The sequence below is a fragment of the Hemitrygon akajei genome, chromosome 6 (assembly GCF_048418815.1).
Source record: "Hemitrygon akajei chromosome 6, sHemAka1.3, whole genome shotgun sequence".
NCBI lineage: Eukaryota > Metazoa > Chordata > Chondrichthyes > Myliobatiformes > Dasyatidae > Hemitrygon > Hemitrygon akajei.
The window spans coordinates 1,134,986-1,156,701 of NC_133129.1; positions in this window are offsets into that span (position 1 = coordinate 1,134,986).

A 21,716-nucleotide genomic window follows, 5' to 3' on the forward strand; every position below is an offset into this window, starting at 1 on the left:
GATGTAATAGAGAAATGGAGGTCATTTAAAGGTGAAATTCTGAGGGTACAGAATCTTTATGTTCCTGTTAGGTTGAAAGGAAAGGTTAAAAGTTTGAGAGATCCATGGTTTTCAAGGGATATTGAAAACTTTGTTTGGAAAAAGAGAGACATCTACAATAAATATAGGCAGCATGGAGTAAATGAGGTGCTCGAGGAATATAAAGAATGTAAAAAGAATCTGAAGAAACAAATTAGAAAAGCTAAAAGAAAATATGAGGTTGCTTTGACAATAAGGTGAAAATAAATCCAAAGGGTTTCTACACTTATATTAATAGCAAAAGGATAGTGAGGGATAAAATTGGTCCCTTAGAGAATCAGAGTGGACAGCTAGTGTGAGATTTTGAACAATTTCTTTTCTTTAGTATTCACTAAGGAGAAGGATATTGAATTGTGTAAGGTAAGGGTAACAAGTAGGGGAGTTATGGAAACTATGATGATTAAAGAGGAGGAAGTACTGGTGCTTTTAAGGAATATAAAAGTGGATAAATCTCCAGGTCCTGACAGGATGTTTCCCTAGGACCTTCAGGGAGGTTCGTATAGAAATAGCAGGGGCTCTGACAGAAATATTTCAAATGTCTTTAGAAATGGGGTTGGCACTGGAGGATTGGCGTATTGCTCATGTTGTTCCATTGTTTAAAAAGGACTCTAAGAGTAAACCTAGCAATTATTGGCCTATAATTTTGATGTCAGTGGAGGGTAAATTAATGGAAAGTATTCTTAGAGATGGTATATATAATTTTCTGGATAGACTGGGTCTGATTAGGAACAGTCAACATGAATTTGTGCGTGGAAGGTCATGTTTGACAAATCTTATTGAATTTTTTGAAGAGGTTACTAAGAAAGTTGACGAGGGTAAAGCAGTGGATGTTGTCTACATGGACTTCAGTAAGGCCTTTGACAAGATTCAACACGGAAAGTTAGTTAGGAAGGTTCAATCAGTAGTTATTAATATTGAAGTAGTAAAATGGATTCAACAGTGGCTGGATGGGAGAAGCCAGAGAGTAGTGGTGGATAACTGTTTGTCAGGTTGGAGGTTGGTGACTAGCGGTGTGCCTTAGGGATCTGTACTGGGTCCAATGTTGTTTGTCATCTACATTAATGATATGGATGATGGGGTGGTAAATTGGATTAGTAAGTATGCAGATGATACTAAGATAGGTGGTGCTGTGGATAATGAAGTAGGTTTTCAAAGCTTGCAGATAGATTTAGGCTAATTAGAAGAGAGGGCTGAAAGATGGCAGATGGAGTTTAATGCTGATAAGTGTGAGGTGTTACATTTTTGAAGGACTGATCAAAATAGGACATACATGGTAAATGGTAGGGCATTGAAGAATGCAGTAGAACAGAGTGATCTAGGAATAATGGTGCATAGTTCCCTGAAGGTGGAATCTCATGTGGATAGGGTGGTGAAGAAAGCTTTTGATATGCTGGCCTTTATAAATCAGAGCATTGAGCATAGGAGTTGGGATGCAAAGTTAAAATTGTACAAGGCATTGGTAAGGCCGAATTTGGAGTATTGTGTACAGTTCTGGTCACCGAATTATAGGAAAGATGTAGATAGATAGATAGATAGATAGATAGATACTTTATTCATCCCCATGGGGAAATTCAACTTTTTTTCCAATGTCCCATACACTTGTTGTAGCAAAACTACTTACATACAATACTTAACTCAGTAAAAAAAATATGATATGCATCTAAATCACTATCTCAAAAAGCATTAATAATAGCTTTTAAAAAGTTCTTAAGTCCTGGCGGTAGAATTGTAAAGCCTAATGGCATTGGGGAGTATTGACCTCTTCATCCTGTCTGAGGAGCATTGCATCGATAGTAACCTGTCACTGAAACTGCTTCTCTGTCTCTGGATGGTGCTATGTAGAGGATGTTCAGAGTTATCCATAATTGACCGTAGCCTACTCAGCGCCCTTCGCTCAGCTACCGATGTTAAACTCTCCAGTACTTTGCCCACGACAGAGCCCGCCTTCCTTACCAGCTTATTAAGACGTGAGGCGTCCCTCTTCTTAATAAAGAAAATAGAGAAAGTACAGAGAAGATTTACTAGAATGTTACCTGGGTTTCAGCACCTAAGATACAGAGAAAGGTTGAACAAGTTAGGCCTTTATTCTTTGGAGCGTAGAGGGTTAAGTGGGGTCTTGACAGAGGTATTTAAAATTATGAGAGGGATAGATAGAGTTGATATGGATAGGCTTTTTCCATTGAGAGTAGGGAAGATTCAAACAAGAGGACATGAGTTGAGAGTTAGTGGGCAAATGTTTAGGGGTAACACGAGGAGGAACTTCTTTACTCAGAGTGGTAGCTGTATGGAACGAGCTTCCAGTAGAAGTAGTAGAGGCAGGTTCGATATTGTTATTTAAAGTACAATTGGACAGGTATATGGACAGGAAAGGGATGGAGGGTTATGGGTTGAGTGCAGGTCGGTGGAACTAGGTGAGAGTAACGTTCAGCAAGGACTAGACAGGCCGAGATGGCCTGTTTCTGTGCTGTAATTGTTATATGGTTATATGGTTGTAAGATGTGACATTGGTTCAGAAGATATTGAGTCCTTGTGGGTTGAGTTAAGAAACTGCAAAGGTAAAAGGACCCTGATGGCAGTTAAATACAGGCCTCCAAACAGTAGTTGGAATTTGGAATACAGATTACAAAAGGAGATAGAAAAAAACATGTCAAAAGAGCAATTTATGATAGTCATGGGAGATTTTAACATGCAGGTCAATCGGGAAAATCAGTTTGGTAACGGATCTCAAGAGAGTGAGTTTGTAGAATACCTGAGTAATGGCTTTTTAGAGCAGTTTGTCATTGAGCCGACTAGAGAATCAGCTCTGCTGGATTGGGTGTTATGTAATGAACTGGAGGTGATTAGGGAGCTTAAGGTAAAAGAACCCTGAGGAAACAGTGATCACAATGTGATTGAGAGTTCATCTTGAAATCTGAGAGGGAGAAAGTAAAGTCTGATGTAGCAGTATTTCAGTGGTGTAAAGGAAATTATTGTGGTATGAGAGAGAAGTTAGCCAAAGTAAATTGGAAGGAGATGCTGGCAGGGATGACAGCAGAGCAACAATGGTTTGTGTTTCAGGGAAAAATGAGGAAGGTGCAGGGTAGATGCATTCCAAAAACAAAGCAAATTTCAAATGGCAAAATATACAATTGTGGTTGACAAGGGAAGTGAAAGCTAATGTAAAAGCAAAAGAGAGGGCAAGAGGGTGAGTACAGAAGAGTGGGAGACAACTTTGTTGAGTGGTGTGGGCTGGATCACCTGCAGCTCAACATCACCAAGACAAAGGAGTTGGTGGTGGAGTTCAGGAAGGTGAAAGCACCCTGCATTCCCATCTCCATCAGGGGAACAGATGTGGAGGTCGTCCAAGACTACAGATTCCTGGGAACTCACATGGACAATAAACTGAACTGGACTAAAAATACAGTAGCTCAGTACAAGAAGGGACAGAGCCGACTATACTTCCTGAGGAGGCTCCAGTCATTCAATGTCTACAGTATTCTGCTGCAGATCTTCCACAACTCAGTGTGGCCAGCATTCTACTCTGCATTGTAGTCGCTGGGGCAGCGGGGTGAGAGCAACTGATGCTTAGAAGATCGATAAGCTTGCCAGGAAGGCTGGTTCTCTTCTGGGGGGGATCTGGATCCCCTGGTGGCTGTCTGAGATGATGATTATGCAGAAGCTACAGAGCATTATGCACAATCCCTCTCACCCCTCCATGACACACTGGACAAAGAGAGGAGCACCTTTAGTAACAGACTGATTCCACAGAGGTGCACCACTGAACGCCACAGGAGATCCTTTCTCCCTCTGGCTCTAAGTCTCTACAGCTCCGTCTCCTTAATTATATTAGTATATGGTTTCATTGTTCATCTGTATTTTCCACTGTTACTTTTTAATGCACATTTTGTATTTTTTAATATCCCAATGCTTACATTTTGTATTTTAAAGTTTATATTTCTTGCTGAGCAACCTTGCAACAATAATTTTCTTCGGGATAAATTAAGTGTTATACAAGAAAGCAAAAATGAGCAGGAAGATAGAGGATTGGGAAACTTAAATACCAAAAAAAGTCATCAGGGGTTAAAGATGAAATTTAAAGCAAGCTAACAAACAGTATCAATGTGGATAGAAAAAGCTGTTTTCAAGTACACAAAACATAAAAGAGAGATGAGAGTAGATACAGGACCACTAGAAAATGAGGCCAGAGAGATAATAAGGAGATGGCAGGTGAACTAAATGAGTATTTTGGAAGACACTAGCAGTGAGCCAGGTGTTGAACAGTGTGAGGGAAGAGAAGCGAGGGCAATTACTATTACCAGGGAGAAGATGCTCAAAAAGCTGAGAGACCTAAAGATACATAAGTCACGTGGACCAGATGAACTGCACTCAAGGGTTCTGAGAGGTAATGGTAAAGATTGCAGAGGCATTTGTAATGATATTTCTGGCCTGGTTCCGGAAGACTGTAAAATTGCAAATGTCACTCCACTCTTTAAGAAAGGAGGGGTCAGCAGAAAGGAAACAATAGACCATTTAGCCTGACCTCAGTAGTTGGGAAGATGTTGGAGTCAATTGTTAAGGATGAGTTTATGGAGTTCTTGGTGACACAGGACAAGTTAGGACAAAGTCAGCATGGTTTCCTTAAGGGACAATCTTGCCTGACAAGCCTGTTGGAATTCTTTGAGGAGATTAGATGCAGGATAGATAAAGGGGATGCAGTAGATGTTGTATATTTAGATTTTCAGAAGGCCTTTGACAAGGTGTCACTCATGAGGCTGCTTACCAAGTTAAGAGCCATGGTATTACAGAAAAGTTACTGGCATGGTTAAAACATTGGCTGATTGGTAAGAGGCACTGAGTGGAAATAAAAGAGTTTTTATTGTTTGGCTGCCAATGACTAGTGGTGTTCTGTAGGTGTCGGTTTTTATGCTGTATATAACCATATAACAATTACAGCATGGAAACAGGCCACCTTGGCCTTCTAGTCTATGCTGAACGCTTACTCTCACCTAGTCCCACTGACCCGCACTCAGCCCTTACCCCTCTATTCCTTTGCTGTCCATATACCTATCCAATTTTACCTATACCTATCCAAAATAAATGATTTAGATGATGGAATCATGGTTGTGTTGCCAAATTTGCAGATGATACAAAGATTGGTGGAGGGGCAGGTAGTGTCGAGGAAGCAGGTACGCTGCAGAAGGACGTAGACAGATTAGGAGAATGGGCAAGAAAGTGGCAAATGAAATACAATGTTGGAAAATGCATGGTCATGGTAGAAGAAACAGATGTGTGTTCTATTTTCTAAACAGGGAGAAAATTCAAAAATCTGAGATGCAAAGGGACTTGGGAGTTGTTGTGCAGAACATCCTAAAGGTTAACTTGCAGGTAGAGTCAGTGGAGAGGAAGGCAAATGCAATGTTAGGATTTATTTCAAGAGGGCTAGAATAGAAGAGCAGGGATGTGATGCTGAGGCTTTATAAGGCACTGGTGAGGCTCCATCTTGAGTATTGTGAATAGTTCTGGGCTCCCTATCTAAGAAAAGATGTGCAGGCATTGGAGAGGGTCCAGAGGCAGTTCACAAGGATGATTCTGGGAATGAAAGGGTTATCATATGAGGAACATTTGATGACTCTGGGCCTGTACCCACTGGAATTTAGAAGAATGAGGGGGATCTCACTGAAACCTTTCGAATGTTGAAAGGCCTATACAGAGCAGATGTGGAAAGGCTGTTTCCCATGGTGGGGGAGTCTAGGACAAGAGGACACAGCCTCAGGATAGACGAGTGTCCATCCAAAACAGAGTCGCGGAGAAATTTCTTCAGCCAGAGGTATTGAATTTGTGAAATTTATTACCACAGGCAGCTATAGTGACCAGGTTGTTGGATGTATTTAAGGCGGAGATTGATATGTTCTTGATTATCCCCGACATCAAAGATTACCTGGAGAAGGCTGGGTAGTGGTGCTGAGGAGGGGAAAAAAAAGATCAACAATGATTGAATGATGGAGCAGACTTGATGGGCAGAATGGCCTATCATTTCAATTCAGTGAATCAGTTCAGTGTTGTGGTGAGTGAAGCATTCCACTCTGGTTCAGGAGCCTGATGGTTGAGGGGAATAACTGTTCCTCAACCTGGTGGTGTGGGTCCTGAGGCTCCTGTACCTCTTGCCTGATGGCAGCAGTGAGAGGTGAACATGGCCTGGATGTTGGGGGTCCTTGAAGATGGAAGCCGCTTTCTTGTGGCAGCGCTCCTTGTAGATGTGTTCAATGGTGGGAGGAGGCATCTCCTGCAATAGACGGGGCTGTACCCACCTCATTTTGTAGGAGTTTTTGCTCTTGGGCATTAGGGCTTCCATACCAAGTCATGATGCGACCAGTCCACATACTCTCCCTGTGAATTACAGAAGTTAGTCACACCAGAGATCATAGGTTCACGTTACAATATTGGTTACAATAGTGACAACTAGAAAAAGGAACTTAAATGGTGCCGGACAGTGACTTCTACAAGCTTGTCTATGAAAAAGATTAAATTCCTCTCTTTAATGTCTCCTTTTTCCCTTTTCAATGGTGAAGGAGTCCTGTCGGAGTCCATGATCTACGACTGCACTCAAACTGCAGTTCTTCACGGCAGTGGGTTCCCACTCCCAGAGCTTGCTGACTGTCCATTTTTGATATCTCCAGGAGTGGCCTGGAAGATGTGTATCTTTGGGGTGTGGCCTTGTGCAGCTCCTGTGGACTGGGTTCCTTGGCAGTGTCACCAACTGAACCATTGCAAAAGATTGAAACATTGAGACAGGAGGTGCGGCTGGCGAAGGCCTCTGCACTGGGACGATGTTCTCTCTCTCCTCCCTCTCCCTCCGTCCCTCTCCCTCCCTGCTGCCAGAGGATGGTACTGGAGTCTTGAGTGTTTGAGCTTTTTCTTTGAATGGGTTCCACAGTGTTTCATTGTTTTGTGGCTGTCTGTGGGAAGACAAATCTCAGGGTTGAATACTGCACACGAACTTTGATAATAAATGTACTTTGAACTTTAAATAAAATAAATAAATCTTGCAAGTTTTCAACACTTTTTTATATTTCAAAAATAACCCTTGTACATATTAAAAATATATACAAACAAGGAAAATATAAAATCTTTATATTCAGGTCATTAACTAGTTATACCACCACTGGCATTTAAGTGACCGCTAGGCTGTTCAAGGGGCTTCGCACCAGACTCAGCCCTCCAATAAAGGTACTGGACATCTCACTGCCCTGGGTGACCAACAAGTTTTGGGCAGATCAAAGTGTCAGGCTCACTCACATTGACAACCCCAGCCTGCACATTCAGGCACCTCGCATCTCCACCCAGCCAATAGGATTCACTTGCTGATCGTTCCAAACTCATCACCGGCAGCCTATTTAAACCCAGCTCTCATCCACACTCCTTGTTCACTCATCGAACGAGCTGACCTCAGATAGTTGCACCCAGCCCTCACTCTCCCTGCCTAAAGTTTACCTTGTTGCCTGTTGTGTTCAGTTTCTATTTCTCTTTGTCATATGGGAGTGGACCCAAAAGCAAGGCACAGACACTGAACTACCAGGAACAGGACTGGTAGTGAGAAGGAAGCAGGGGAAATGAGGAAGAACCCAGAGCTGGGAGCCCTCCTTGGATACAGGACATAGGGCTGGGACTCATTACACAGAAAGCTGAACACGACAAGACAGTTCCCAATGCTAGGTAGCAGCAAAATGGCCGGAACTGCCTAGGGAAGGCGTGGACATGGAAAGGCCGTTCCCAACGCTAGGTAGCGGCAAAATGGCCAGACCTACCTAGCGAAGGTATGGACATGGACAGACAGTTCCAAACAGGGTGAGGCGAGGCGAGGGTAGGCTGCAGGCAGAGGCAAGGCTAGGCTCCAAACAGAGGCGAGGCGAGGCTCCAGGCAGAGGTGAGGCGAGGCTCTAGGCAGAGGCGAGGCGAGGCTCCAGGCAGAGGCGAGGCCCCAGACACAGGTTGCAGGGCAAGACTTAAGAGGGAAGGACTGGAACAGTCCAGCCTCAGGGTAACAACAATGACGGCCTGACTTACCCAACAGAGGCAAGGACTGGGAGGGACAGATCCCACTGTAGGGTAACGGCAAGGACGGCCTGACTTACCCCACGGAGGAAAGGGCAGGATACCGATGAGACAAACCCCACAGAGACAAGGACACGAACCTGCAAACACCCTCGAACCCAGGGCCACTAAAATTCCCAGCCCCAGCAAGAGAATCAGGTGCCTACGATTAAGCTCAAATGAGACAAGGGAATGTCAGAAGACCCGGAGTCTGGAGTCCACGGGCCGGACCATGAGCCGGAATGCGAACTTCACGGACCGGACCATGACAGTAACCCCCTCCTCTACGGGAGCCTCCGGGCAACCTAACAGGCTGTCCAGGATTAAGGACGACCTGGGCGGATGGGTGGGGGGGGGGTGTGTATTCAATCAGGAGAGAACTCAGGATGACGAGAGTTAGACGACGGTGTCTGCATTGCTGGGTCCATGTATGGCTGGTTCGTTCTGTCATATGAGGGGCATTGGGAGTGACCCAAAAGCAAGGCAGACACTGAACTATCAGGAACAGGACTAGGCGTGAGATGGAAGCGAGGGAAGTGAGGAAGAAAGGACGCTGGACATGACACAGGCCCTGGACGAGACAAGGATTCTAGGCCTGGGCTAGGACTTGACAAGGACAGCGGAACCAGCACATGGAACTGGGAACTAGGAGCCCGGGCTTGCACTCCGAGCCAGATACTGGACAAGGACGCAGAACCTGGGTCTAGACGGGGGCTCAGACTCCAGAACCAGGTGAGGACAAGACGAGGCTACAGGACGAGGAGAGGCACAGGAGTGGACGTGAGACTCCTGGACAGGACAAGGGAACCCCAGCACCGGACTGAGCAAGGTACTCCTGGGCTGGGTGAGGCACGTCGATAAGACGAGAACACAGAGACTTGGTTGAGGGAGAACAGGATCGCAGAACACAGAGCCTGGGTGGAGGGAAAGACAGGAACATGGAACTCCAAGCCGGGACCCCTCCTTGGGTACAGGACGTAGGGCCGGGACTCATTACACAGAACAATGAACACAAGGAGACAGTTGCCAACACAAGGTAGCAGCAAAACAGCCAGACCGACCTAGCAAAGGCGTGGACACAGACAGACAGTTCCAAACAGGGGGAAGCTCCAGGCAGAGGCGAGACAAGGCAGGACCCCAGACATAGGTAGCAGGGTGGGACCCCAGACACAGGTTACAGGGCAGGGCTTAGGAGGGAAGGAAGGGAACAGTCCAGCCTCAGGGTAAAGGCAATGACAACCTGACTTACCCAACAGAGGCATGGACCAGGAGGGACAGATCCCACCATAGGGTAACAGCAAGGACAGACTGACTTACCCTACAGCAGCAAGGACAAGATACCAACAAGACAAACCCACACATAGGAAAGGACAGGATACTGACAGGACAACCCCCAGAGACAAGGACAGGATACTGACAAGACAAACCCTCACAGAGACAAGGACAGGATACTGACAAGACAAACCCACACATAGGAAAGGACAGGATACTGACAAGACAAACCCACACAGAGACAAGGACAGGATACTGACAAGACAAACCCACACAGAGACAAGGACAAGATACCAGCAAGACAAACCCACACATAGGAAAGGACAGGTTACTGACAAGACAAACCCACACAGAGACAAGGACAGGATACTGACAAGACAAACCCACACAGAGACAAGGACAGGATACTGACAAGACAAACCCACAACCACCCTCGAACCCAGGGACACTTATATTCCCGGCCCCAAGATGAGAATAAGGTGTGTACGATTAAGCCCAAATGAGACAAGGGAATGCAGGAAGACCCGGAGTCTGGAGTCCACGGGCCGGACCGTGAGCCGGAACGCGAACTTCATGGACCGGACCATGACACTCTTGTTTTGTGGCCCCCCCACGGCTTTTTATATAACAGTCTATTATTAAAGTTATTGCTCACGGCCGAACCGTCTCACGGCTCTGATTTTGGGATAAGCCTCCTCGACATTCCCTGACACAAAGTACGTCCGTCTCTGAGTTGATGATCTTCCAGCAGACTTGTAGTCTGCCGGGGTACACCCTTACATCAGAGAGTCAGTCCACTGTTACACAGCTGCTGGGAATGAACTGTAACACGGGCTCTTGCATCTTCTCCACATCCTCTCAGCAAATCCACAGCTGGGTGACCTCAGAAATGTATGTTTTTAATTTATTATACAAACAATTTACAAGAATAAACTTTTTTACATCACCATAAGACATAGGAACAGAATAAAGCCATTCAGCCCATCAAGTCTGCTCCACTATTCCATCATGTCTGATTTATTTTACGCCTCAACCCCATTCCCATCGCTTCTCCCCACAACCTTTAACTCCCTGACTAAACAGGAATCTATCAAGCCCTGCTGTGAAACTAATTGGGCATTATCGTTATCTCCACTCAGACCAAACCCTGTACATCCGATCTCCCCTCAGACCAAACCCAGTCCGTCCGATCTCTCCTCAGACCAAACCCAGTCTGTCCGATCTCCCCTCAGACCAAACCCAGTCTGTCCGATCTTCCCTCAGACCAAACCCAGTCTGTCCGATCTCCCCTCGGACCAAACCCAGTCTGTCCGATCTCCCCTCAGACCAAACCCAGTCCGTCCGATCTCCCCTCAGACCAAACCCAGTCTGTCCGATCTCCCTCAGACCAAACCCAATCTGTCCGATCTCCCCTCAGACCAAACCCAGTCTGTCCAATCTCCCCAGACCAAACCCAGTCTGCCGATCTCCCCTCAGAACAAACCCAGTCTGTCCGATCTCCCCTCAGACCAAACCCAGTCTGTCCGATCTCCCCTCAGACCAAACCCACTGTCCGATCTCCCCTCAGACCAAACCCACTGTCCGATCTCCCCTCAGACCAAACCCAGTCTGTCCGATCTCCCCTCAGACCAAACCCAGTCTGTCCGATCTCCTCTCAGACCAAACGCAGTCTGTCCGATCACCCTCAGATCAAACCCAGTCTGTCCGATCTCCCCTCAGACCAAACCCAGTCTGTCCAATCTCCCCTCAGAACAAACCCAGTCTGTCCGATCTCCCCTCAGACCAAACCCAGTCTGTCCGATCTCCCCTCTGACCAAACCCAGTCTGTCCGATCTCCATCAGTCAAAACCCAGTCTGTCCGATCTCCCTCAGATCAAACCCAATCTGTCCGATCTCCCCTCAGACCAAACCCAGTCTGTCCGATCTCCCCAGACCAAACCCAGTCTGTCCGATCTCCCCTCAGAACAAACCCAGTCTGTCCGATCTCCCCTCAGACCAAACCCAGTCTGTCCAATCTCCCCTCAGACCAAACCCACTGTCCGATCTCCCCTCAGACCAAACCCACTGTCCGATCTCCCCTCAGACCAAACCCAGTCTGTCCGATCTCCCCTCAGACCAAACCCAGTCTGTCCGATCTCCTCTCAGACCAAACACAGTCTGTCCGATCACCCTCAGATCAAACCCAGTCTGTCCGATCTCCCCTCAGACCAAACCCAGTCTGTCCGATCTCCCCTCAGAACAAACCCAGTCTGTCCGATCTCCCCTCAGACCAAACCCAGTCTGTCCGATCTCCCCTCTGACCAAACCCAGTCTGTCCGATCTCCATCAGTCAAAACCCAGTCTGTCCGATCTCCCCTCAGACCAAACCCAGTCTGTTCGATCTCCCCTCAGACCAAACCCACTGTCCGATCTCCCCTCAGACCAAACCCAGTCTGTCCGATCTCCCCTCAGACCAAACCCAGTCTGTCCCATTCCCCTCAGACCAAACCCAGTCCGTCCGATCTCCCCTCAGACCAAACCCAGTCTGTCCGATCTCCCCTCAGACCAAACCCAGTTTGTCCGACCTCCCCTCAGACCAAACCCAGTCTGTCCGATCTCCCCTCAGACCAAACCCAGTCTGTCCGATCTCCCTCAGATCAAACCCAGTCTCTCTGATCTCCCCTCAGACCAAACCCAGTCTGTCCGATCTCCCCTCAGACCAAACCCAGTCTGTCTGATCTCCCCTCAGACCAAACCCAGTCTGTCTGATCTCTACTCAGAACAAACCCAGTCTGTCCGATCTCCCCAGACCAAACCCAGTCTGTCCGATCTCCCCTCAGAACAAACCCAGTCTGTCCGATCTCCCCTCAGACCAAACCCAGTCCGTCCGATCTCCCCTCAGACCAAACCCAGTTTGTCCGACCTCCCCTCAGACCAAACCCAGTCTGTCCGATCTCCCCTCAGACCAAACCCAGTCTGTCCGATCACCCTCAGATCAAACCCAGTCTCTCTGATCTCCCCTCAGACCAAACCCAGTCTGTCCGATCTCCCCTCAGACCAAACCCAGTCTGTCTGATCTCCCCTCAGACCAAACCCAGTCTGTCTGATCTCTACTCAGAACAAACCCTCTCAGTCTGACATCTTTGCAGAACAAACCCAGTCTCTCCCCTTACTGTTTGGGAAAAGTCACTGGTTTTGAGTCTGGTGGTCCTGGTGTAGATGCTAAATAGCCTCCTCCCTGATGGAAGTGGGGCAAACAGTCCATGAGCAGGGGGAGTGGGATTCTTCATGATGTTACTGGCTCTTTTCTGGCCAATTGTTGAGGTGGTAAGGATTGCCCCTTGGCCTGAGTGTGAATCTGTCATGGGGAAGAACAGCCGACAGACAGAAAATGTTTAAATGTTGCTTTCAAGAAGAGAAAATAAACCCATTAGGCTGTGCATGATCCCTTTAAATTCAAATTAAAGGGAAAGAGATAAGCATGATGCAAAGCATCTTCTGTTAACCACATTAAGTGCAGATTGCCTTTGTCATGCTGTGAGGAAAGACTAGGCCTCACTGGGAGACGGGTAAGAAAAACACAATTGTGTACGTTCTGTCTGTGACCACACATTTCCTCTGGTGTCTTCCCACAGCCCACAGTCGTGTGAGCATGATATTATTTCCATGGATGGCACGCTGAGATAGCAGTTAGTGAAACACTATTACACAGCCAGTAAACCAGATTCAATTCCCATCACTGTCTGTAAGCAGTTTGTACCTTCTCCCTGTGTCCACATGGGTTTCCTCCGGGTGCTCCGGTTTCCTCCCACAGTCCAAAGGCATCTGGGTTGGCAGGTTCATTGGTCACAGTCAGGCCCGTTACCATGCTGTATCTCTGACTAAATGAATAAATATTTATCTGGCACTTGGGAAGTTTCTCGTACAGACAGCAAGGTCACAGTCCAACTGCACAGCAAGCTCCCACAATCTCTTGTGAGGCTCTCTGAGTTAAAAGATTACTTTTCATTTGTGAATAAAGACTTTGCTATTTCCCATTGACAGCTTCCGTGCAGTCACAACTGTCTGGAGTTTGACATTCAGATTCAGACACAGTGAATGTGTCATTTGCGTCAGTGACCAACACAGTCTGAGGACGTGCTGGGGGCAGCCCGCAAGTATCACCATGCTTGTGTTGCCAAAATCGCCAACCCGTAACTTACTAACCGTGTCCCATACGTCCCTGGAATGAAAAACCTGCTTGCAGTAGCGTCTCAGGCACGTGGGAAAGACAATACAGTACACTGAACATAATTTCTACAAAACATGAAGAATACAGACTGTGTGTAACAAGAGCTTTGTGAAATGACACAAACAGGGACAAGTCTATGACAGTGTAAGACGTACTCTGTGGTGTTCTGTGATGACACAGGGTTACACATCAGTGCAGTGTCACCAAACACAGGACACTTGGGAAGGGAGGGGTCTCACTGGGTGGTGACACAGGACTGGGGCTCCCTTCCAACATCTACAGCCCTTGCACAGTAAAACAGGAGGCAAATGTCAGCATCACACACACCCAGGTTCAGACACAGAGAGAAACTCCCTCTACACTGTCCCATCACACACTCCCGGGGTCAGACACAGAGTGAAACTCCCTCTACACTGTCCCATCACACACTCCCGGGGTCAGACACAGAGTGAAACTCCCTCCATACTGTCCCATCACACACTCCCAGGGTCAGACACAGAGTGAAGCTCCCTCTACACTGTCCCATCACACACTCCCGGGGTCAGACACAGAGTGAAGCTCCCTCTACATTGTCCCATCACACACTCCCGGGGTCAGACACAGAGTGAAACTCCCTCTACACTGTCCCATCACACACTCCCAGGGTCAGACACAGAGTGAAGCTCCCTCTACACTGTCCCATCACACACTCCCGGGGTCAGACACAGAGTGAAACTCCCTCTACACTGTCCCATCACACACTCCCAGGGTCAGACACAGAGTGAAACTCCCTCTACACTGTCCCATCACACGCACCCAGGTTCAGACACAGAGTGAATCTCCCTCTACACTGTCCCATCACACACTCCCGGGGTCAGACACAGAGTGAAACTCCCTCTACACTGTCCCATCACACACTCCCAGGGTCAGACACAGAGTGAAGCTCCCTCTACATTGTCCCATCACACACTCCCGGGGTCAGACACAGAGTGAAACTCCCTCTGCACTGTCCCATCACACACTCCCGGGGTCAGACACAGAGTGAAAACTCCCTCTACACTGTCCCATCACTCACTCCCAGGGTCAGACACAGAGTGAATCTCCGTCTACACTGTCCCATCACACACTCCTGGAGTCAGACACAGAGTGAAGCTCCCTCTACACTGTCCCATCACACACTCCCGGGGTCAGACACAGAGTGCAACTCCCTCCATACTGTCCCATCACACACTCCCGGGGTCAGACACAGAGTGAAACTCCCTCTACACTGTCCCATCACACACTCCCGGGGTCAGACACAGAGTGAAACTCCCTCTACACTGTCCCATCACACACTCCCAGGGTCAGACACAGAGTGAAACTCCCTCTACACTGTCCCATCACACACTCCTGGGGTCAGACACAGAGTGAAGCTCCCTCTACACTGTCCCATCACACACTCCTGGGGTCAGACACAGAGTGAAGCTCCCTCTACACTGTCCCATCACACACTCCCAGGGTCAGACACTGAGAGAAACTCCCTCTACACTGTCCATCACACACTCCCGGGGTCAGACACAGAGTGAAGCTCCCTCTACACTGTCCCATCACAGACTCCCAGGGTCAGACACAGAGAGAAACTCCCTCTACACTGTCCCATCACACACTCCCAGGGTCAGACACAAAGTGAAGCTCCCTCTACACATTGGAGAATAAAGTTGCAACGTTTGCTGTGTGGCCAGAACTATGTGACCAGCCTTGTGTTTGCTATTTACTATGTATCCAATTTATTAGCCAGAATGTAATCTCTGTATTGTCTCTGTAGTATTGAACACATCAGTGCCTTGTGAATGTAGCTAACAGTGAAAGTAAGCTCAGTGCCTTGAGAATGTAACTAACAGTGAAAGTAGGCATGTAGAGATAACGGTGGTAGATGGGATCGTGCGATGGTGTGATGGTATGGGGACCAGTCACGGCCGGGAAGGGGGACATGTGTTCCAAAGGGTAGACTAGACAGGATCGTGTGATGGTGTGATGGTGTGAGAACCAGTCAAGGCACTAGAACAAGTATATGCTAATGCGACTAAGATAAGAAATTACTATAAAGAATACTGTGAACTCGGACTCAGCAGACAATTAGTGACACGCTCATTAATTGTCTCAGCTTTTGTTTGCAGATAAAGGCTTAAACTTCTCGAAGAATTTTCTGCGTCTCCTGGTTACTTCAAGAAACCACGACAAAAATTGGCGACCGCGGCAGGACCGGAAAGAGACCCGCGGAAAGGAAACGGCAGATTGGGGACTCTTCCCGGTCCTCTAGGGACCCCCACAGGGTTAACAGAATTAAGGCTGCACCCAAAAAAAAGGTAAGCGCTTCTTGCGAAAATTTGGACTAAGAATTCTGTTGGTTTTGGGGAGGTCTCGGAGTCTCAGAAGTGTGGAACCACTGCCGAAGGGTCTCTCCGGTCCAAAGAATCTGGCAGAATTGGGGGTTAACAGGAGGCTCAGAGGATTGATCAAGAACACTGCAGTGAGGGTAAGTACAAATAAGCTAATAAAGAGTTAAGTGAAGAAAAATTCCACGTGGTGTTGGTAAGTCCCTGTGGATACCGCTTCGTACGAAATGAAGGTCTGAACGGGCAGGGAAAGGAAAATAGAGAAAAATCCTCATGGATACCGCCTTAAGAGATAAGGGTCTGAATAGATGAGGTGCAAAGAGGAAGTTCTGTGGATACTGCTCTAGGTAGAGGTCTGCACGGGCAGAACGGCATAGGAAGCAAGGACAGTTAGATAAATAGTTTAAAGCGCTGGTCGATAGACGATAGACTAGGCATAGAATTAGAGTAAATAGTATTATCCAGTAAACGAACAGTGAATCTCTGAAATACCTTAAAAGAGAGAACAACTTGACAGATAAAGGAACGGCAGTAGAGATTCTGAGCAAAAAATTCCCAGAAAGTAAAAATGAGATCACAAAAACTTCAGAAAAATGGGAAAAAAGAACCAAGAACGTGGTCACAAAATGGCCAAGAGAAGGAAGGTTTGATGTAAGCATGTGCAAAGAAATGGAGGCTCTAATTAAAAATTACAAACTAAAAGATAAATGTAAGAAAAGAAAAGAGAACGAGAAATGGAAGTGCTAAAACTCTTCAGAAGAGAGGGAGAGAGGCTGAGGAGGACAGGTAGAATAATGATTACAAGCGAGGAAGAGACTAAGGTGCTGGAGAAACAGCCTGTTAGAGAGAGAGGAAGGTACAGTGAGAAGCTGGCTTCAGCTCCATACCCGGATGTGAAAGAAGCAGAAAGGCCCCCTCCCTATAATGAGGAAGGAACCCCTAAGCAGTGCCCCCTGCTGACGGGAACAGTAAACATGCAGGGAGAAGTTACAATAGACAATAGACGATAGGTGCAGAAGTAGACCATTCGGCCCTTCGAGCCTGCACTGCCATTTTGAGATCATGGCTGATCAACTACTATCAATACCCGGTTCCTGCCTTGTCCCCATATCCCTTGATTCCCCTATCCATAAGATACCTATCTAGCTCCTTCTTGAAAGCATCCAGAGAATTGGCCTCCACTACCTTCTGAGGCAGTGCATTCCAGACCCCCACAACTCTCTGGGAGAAGAAGTTTTTCCTTAACTCTGTCCTAAATGACCTACCCCTTATTCTCAAACCATGCCCTCTGGTACTGGACTCTCCCAGCATCTGGAACATATTTCCTGCCTCTATCTTGTCCAATCCCTTAATAATCTTATATGTTTCAATCAGATCCCCTCTCAATCTCCTTAATTCCAGCGTGTACAAGCCCAGTCTCTCTAACCTCTCTGCGTAAGACAGTCCAGACATCCCAGGAATTAACCTCGTGAATCTACGCTGCACTTCCTCTACAGCCAGGATGTCCTTCCTTAACCCTGGAGACCAAAACTGTACACAATACTCCAGGTGTGGTCTCACCAGGGCTCTGTACAAATGCAAGAGGATTTCCTTGCTTTTGTACTCAATTCCCTTTGTAATAAAGGCCAACAATCCATTGGCCTTCTTCACTGCCTGCTGCACTTGCACATTCACCTTCAGTGACTGATGAACAAGGACTCCTAGATCTCTTTGTATTTCTCCCTCACCTAACTCTACACCGTTCAGATCATAATCTGCCTTCCTGTTCTTACTCACAAAGTGGATAACCTCACACTTATTCACATTAAATGTCATCTGCCAAGTATCTGCCCACTCACCCAGCCTATCCAAGTCACCCTGAATTCTCCTAACATCCTCATCACATGTCACACTGCCACCCAGCTTAGTATCATCAGCAAATTTGCTGATGTTATTTTCAATGCCTTCATCCAAATCGTTGACGTAAATTGTAAACAGCTGTGGTCCCAATACCGAGCCCTGTGGCACCCCACTAGTCACCACCTGCCATTCCGAGAAACACCCATTCACCACTACCCTTTGCTTTCTATCTGCCAACCAGTTTTCTATCCATGCCAATGTCTTCCCCCCGATGCCCTGAGCTTTGATTTTACCCACCAATCTCCTATGTGGGACCTTATCAAATGCCTTCTGAAAATCGAGGTACACTACATCCACTGGATCTCCCCCGTCTAACTTCCTGGTTACATCCTTGAAAAACTCCAACAGATTAGTCAAGCATGATTTACCCTTGGTAAATCCATGCTGGCTCGGCCCAATCCTATCACTGCTATCTAGATATGCCACTATTTCATCCTTAAGGGTGGACTCTAGCATCTTCCCCACCACCGATATCAGGCTGACAGGTCGATAGTTCTCTGTTTTCTCCCTCCCTCCTTTCTTAAAAAGTGGGATAACATTAGCCATTCTCCAATCCTCAGGAACTGATCCTGAATCTAAGGAACATTGGAAAATGATTACCAATGCATCTGCAATTTCCAGGGCCACCTCCTTTAGTACCCTAGGATGCAGACCATCTGGACCTGGGGATTTGTCAGCCTTCAGTCCCATCAGTCTTCTCATCACCGTTTCCTTCCTAATGTCAATCTGTTTCATTTCCTCTGTTACCCTATGTCCTTGGCCCATCCATATATCTGGGAGATTGCTTGTGTCTTCCCTAGTGAAAACAGATCTAAAGTACTCATTAAATTCTTCTGCCATTTCTCTGTTTCCCTTAACAATTTCACCCAATTCATTCTTCAAGGGCCCAACATTGTTCTTAACTATCTTCTTTCTCTTCACATACCGAAAAAAGCTTTTGCTATCTTCCTTTATATTCCTGGCTAGCTTGCGTTCGTACCTCATTTTTTCTCCCTGTATTGTCTTTTTAGTTAAGTTCTGTTGTTCCTTAAAAACTTCCCAATCATCTGTCCTCCCACTCACCTTAGCTCTGTCATACTTCCTTTTTTTAATGCTATGCAATCTCTGACTTCCTTTGTCATCCACTGTGGCCCCTTTCCTCCCTTTGAATCCTTCCTTCTCTGGGGGATGAACTGATTTTGCACCTTGTGCATTATTCCCAAGAATACCTGTCATTGCTGTTCCACTGTCTTTTCTGTTAGGCTATCCGTCCAGTCAACTTTGACCAGCTCCTCCCTCATGGCTCCATAGTTTCCCCTGTTCAACTGCAACACTGACACCTCTGAGCTGCCCTTATCCTTCTCAAATTGCAGATAAAAACTTATCATATTATGATCACTACCTCCTAATGGCTCCTTTACTGCAAGATCGTTTATCAAATCCTGTTCATTACATAACACTAAATCCAGAATAGTCTTGTCCCTGGTCGGCTCTCGTACAAGCTGTTCCAAGAATGCATCCCGTAGGCACTCTACAAACTCCCTATCCTGTGGTCCAGCACCAACCTGATTCTCCCAGTTCACCTGCATGTTGAAATCCCCCATAACTACTGCGACATTACCTTTGCCACATGCCAATGTTAACTCCCTATTCAACTTGCTGAGAGGGAATTGCCAGAGGAGATATGAAAAGTACTCCAGGGGCCGACCAAGTATTGAATCAGGACAGAAAGGAAGGACTCCACAGGGAGACTGAGGGAAGAAGAGGACCCTGGAGAAATTTGTGTGTGAGGCAGTAAAGACATACCCAGAGACAGATGGGGAGTCAGGCGAGGAGGAGAGCCAGGGTAGGTGGGAAGAAGGAGGAAGAATTAGGCCGTTGTTGGTAAAAGGATCAGGACAAGTGCAGTATATCCCTTGGGGATCCCAGGGCCTAGAAGGGCTGAAAAACACTCTGCCCAGTCTACATGAAGGGGCAGGGAAATGGATTAGAGCCTTTGAAGAAGAAATGGCGGGACGATTATTGGCTATGGGAGATTTAAAGGCACTATTGATAAGGCTGATGGGAACCTTCAAATTTAACGAACTAATGGAAATGGCTGGCATAGTAAACTCGAACGACCCGAGAACTGACGGAGACGGGTTTGACAGAGTGAGGCAGAGGGTACGGCAGGCAACATTTGCTGTGTGGCCAGAACTATGTGACCAGCCTTGTGTTTGCTATTTACTATGTATCCAATTTATTGGCCAGAATGTAATCTCTGTATTGTCTCTGTAGTATTGAACACATCAGTGCCTTGTGAATGTAGCTAACAGTGAAAGTAGGCATGTAGAGATAACTGTGGTAGATGGGATCGTGCGATGGTGTGATGGTGTGAGAACCAGTCAAGGCACTAGAACAAGTACCTGCTAATGCGACTAAGATAAGAAATTACTATAAAGAATACTGTGAACTAGTGCTCGGCGGACAATTAGTGACACGCTCATAAACTGTCTCAGCTTTTGTTTGCAAATAAAGGCTTAAACTTCTCGAAGAATTTTCTGCGTTTCCTGGCTATTTCAAGAAACCACGACATACACTGTTCCATCACACTCCCAGGATCAGACACAGAGTGAATCTCCCTCTACACTGTCCCATCACACACTCCTGGGGTCAGACACAGGGTGAGACTCTCTCTACACTGTCCCATCACTCACTCCCGGGGTCAGACACAGAGTGAAGCTCCCTCTACACTGTCCCATCACACACTCCTGGGGTCAGACTCAGAGTAAAACTCCCTCTACACTGTCCCATCACTCACTCCCGGGGTCAGACACAGAGTGAAGCTCCCTCTGCAATTTCCCATGTCTCAATGCTGCCCTCTGCTGTCCTATTGATGTATGGCAAATTTATGTTCCCTCTGAACCCCATTCAAAGGTTCAAAGGTTTATTTTATTATCAAAGTAAGTGGGCAGAATACAACTCTGAGACTTGTCTTCTCCAGATAGCTGTAAAATACAGAAAACCATAGAAGTAGTTGATAGAAAGACATCAATCCTCCTGCACAAAATGAAAAAGAAACAAAAACTTGCAAACCCCAACCCCCCATATTCCTTCTCCACAAAACCATTTACCTTCTTACCAATTAAAAACCTTTCAATCTCTGCATTAAATATGTCCAATGACTTGACCTCCACAGCCATCTAGGACAATGAATTCCACAGATTCACCATCCATCTCTGCTCGAAATGGATGTCCATGTATTCCGAAGCTGTGTTCTCTGGTTGTAGACTCCCCATGACAGGAAACATCCTCCTTATGCTCACTCTACCTCGGCCGATAGGTTTCAATGAGATCCCCTCCTCTTTCTTCTAAACTGTCCAGCCAATACAGGCCTGGAGTCATTAACCCTTTCTTTCCCGGATCATCCTGCCACTTTCTCCTGTGTGCGTGGGATTGTGCTGAGTTGGAGAGTTGGTGGCTGGGAATAATTCTGTACACAATTCCCACACCTCTTACAGAATGAAGAGTCAAAATGTCTTCACCCACAGGGGAATGACTAACCGAGAGGTTCGGAGGCCCAGCCACTCGACGTGTTAAAGACAGGGATTGATAGACACAGGAGAATCGTGTTATTTTGTTATTCAGAGAGACTGCAAAATAACAGGACCTTCTGGCCCAACAAGCCCACGCCCCCAATTACACCTTGTGACCAATTAACACACTAACCCCAACATCTTTGGAATGTGGTAGGAAACCCACAAAGGGAACGTACAAACTGTGGTGGGAATTGAACCATGATTGCCAGCGATCTGCTAACCACTACACTACCATGCTGACCCTACCGTGACAATCCTACCAGGCTGACCCTACCG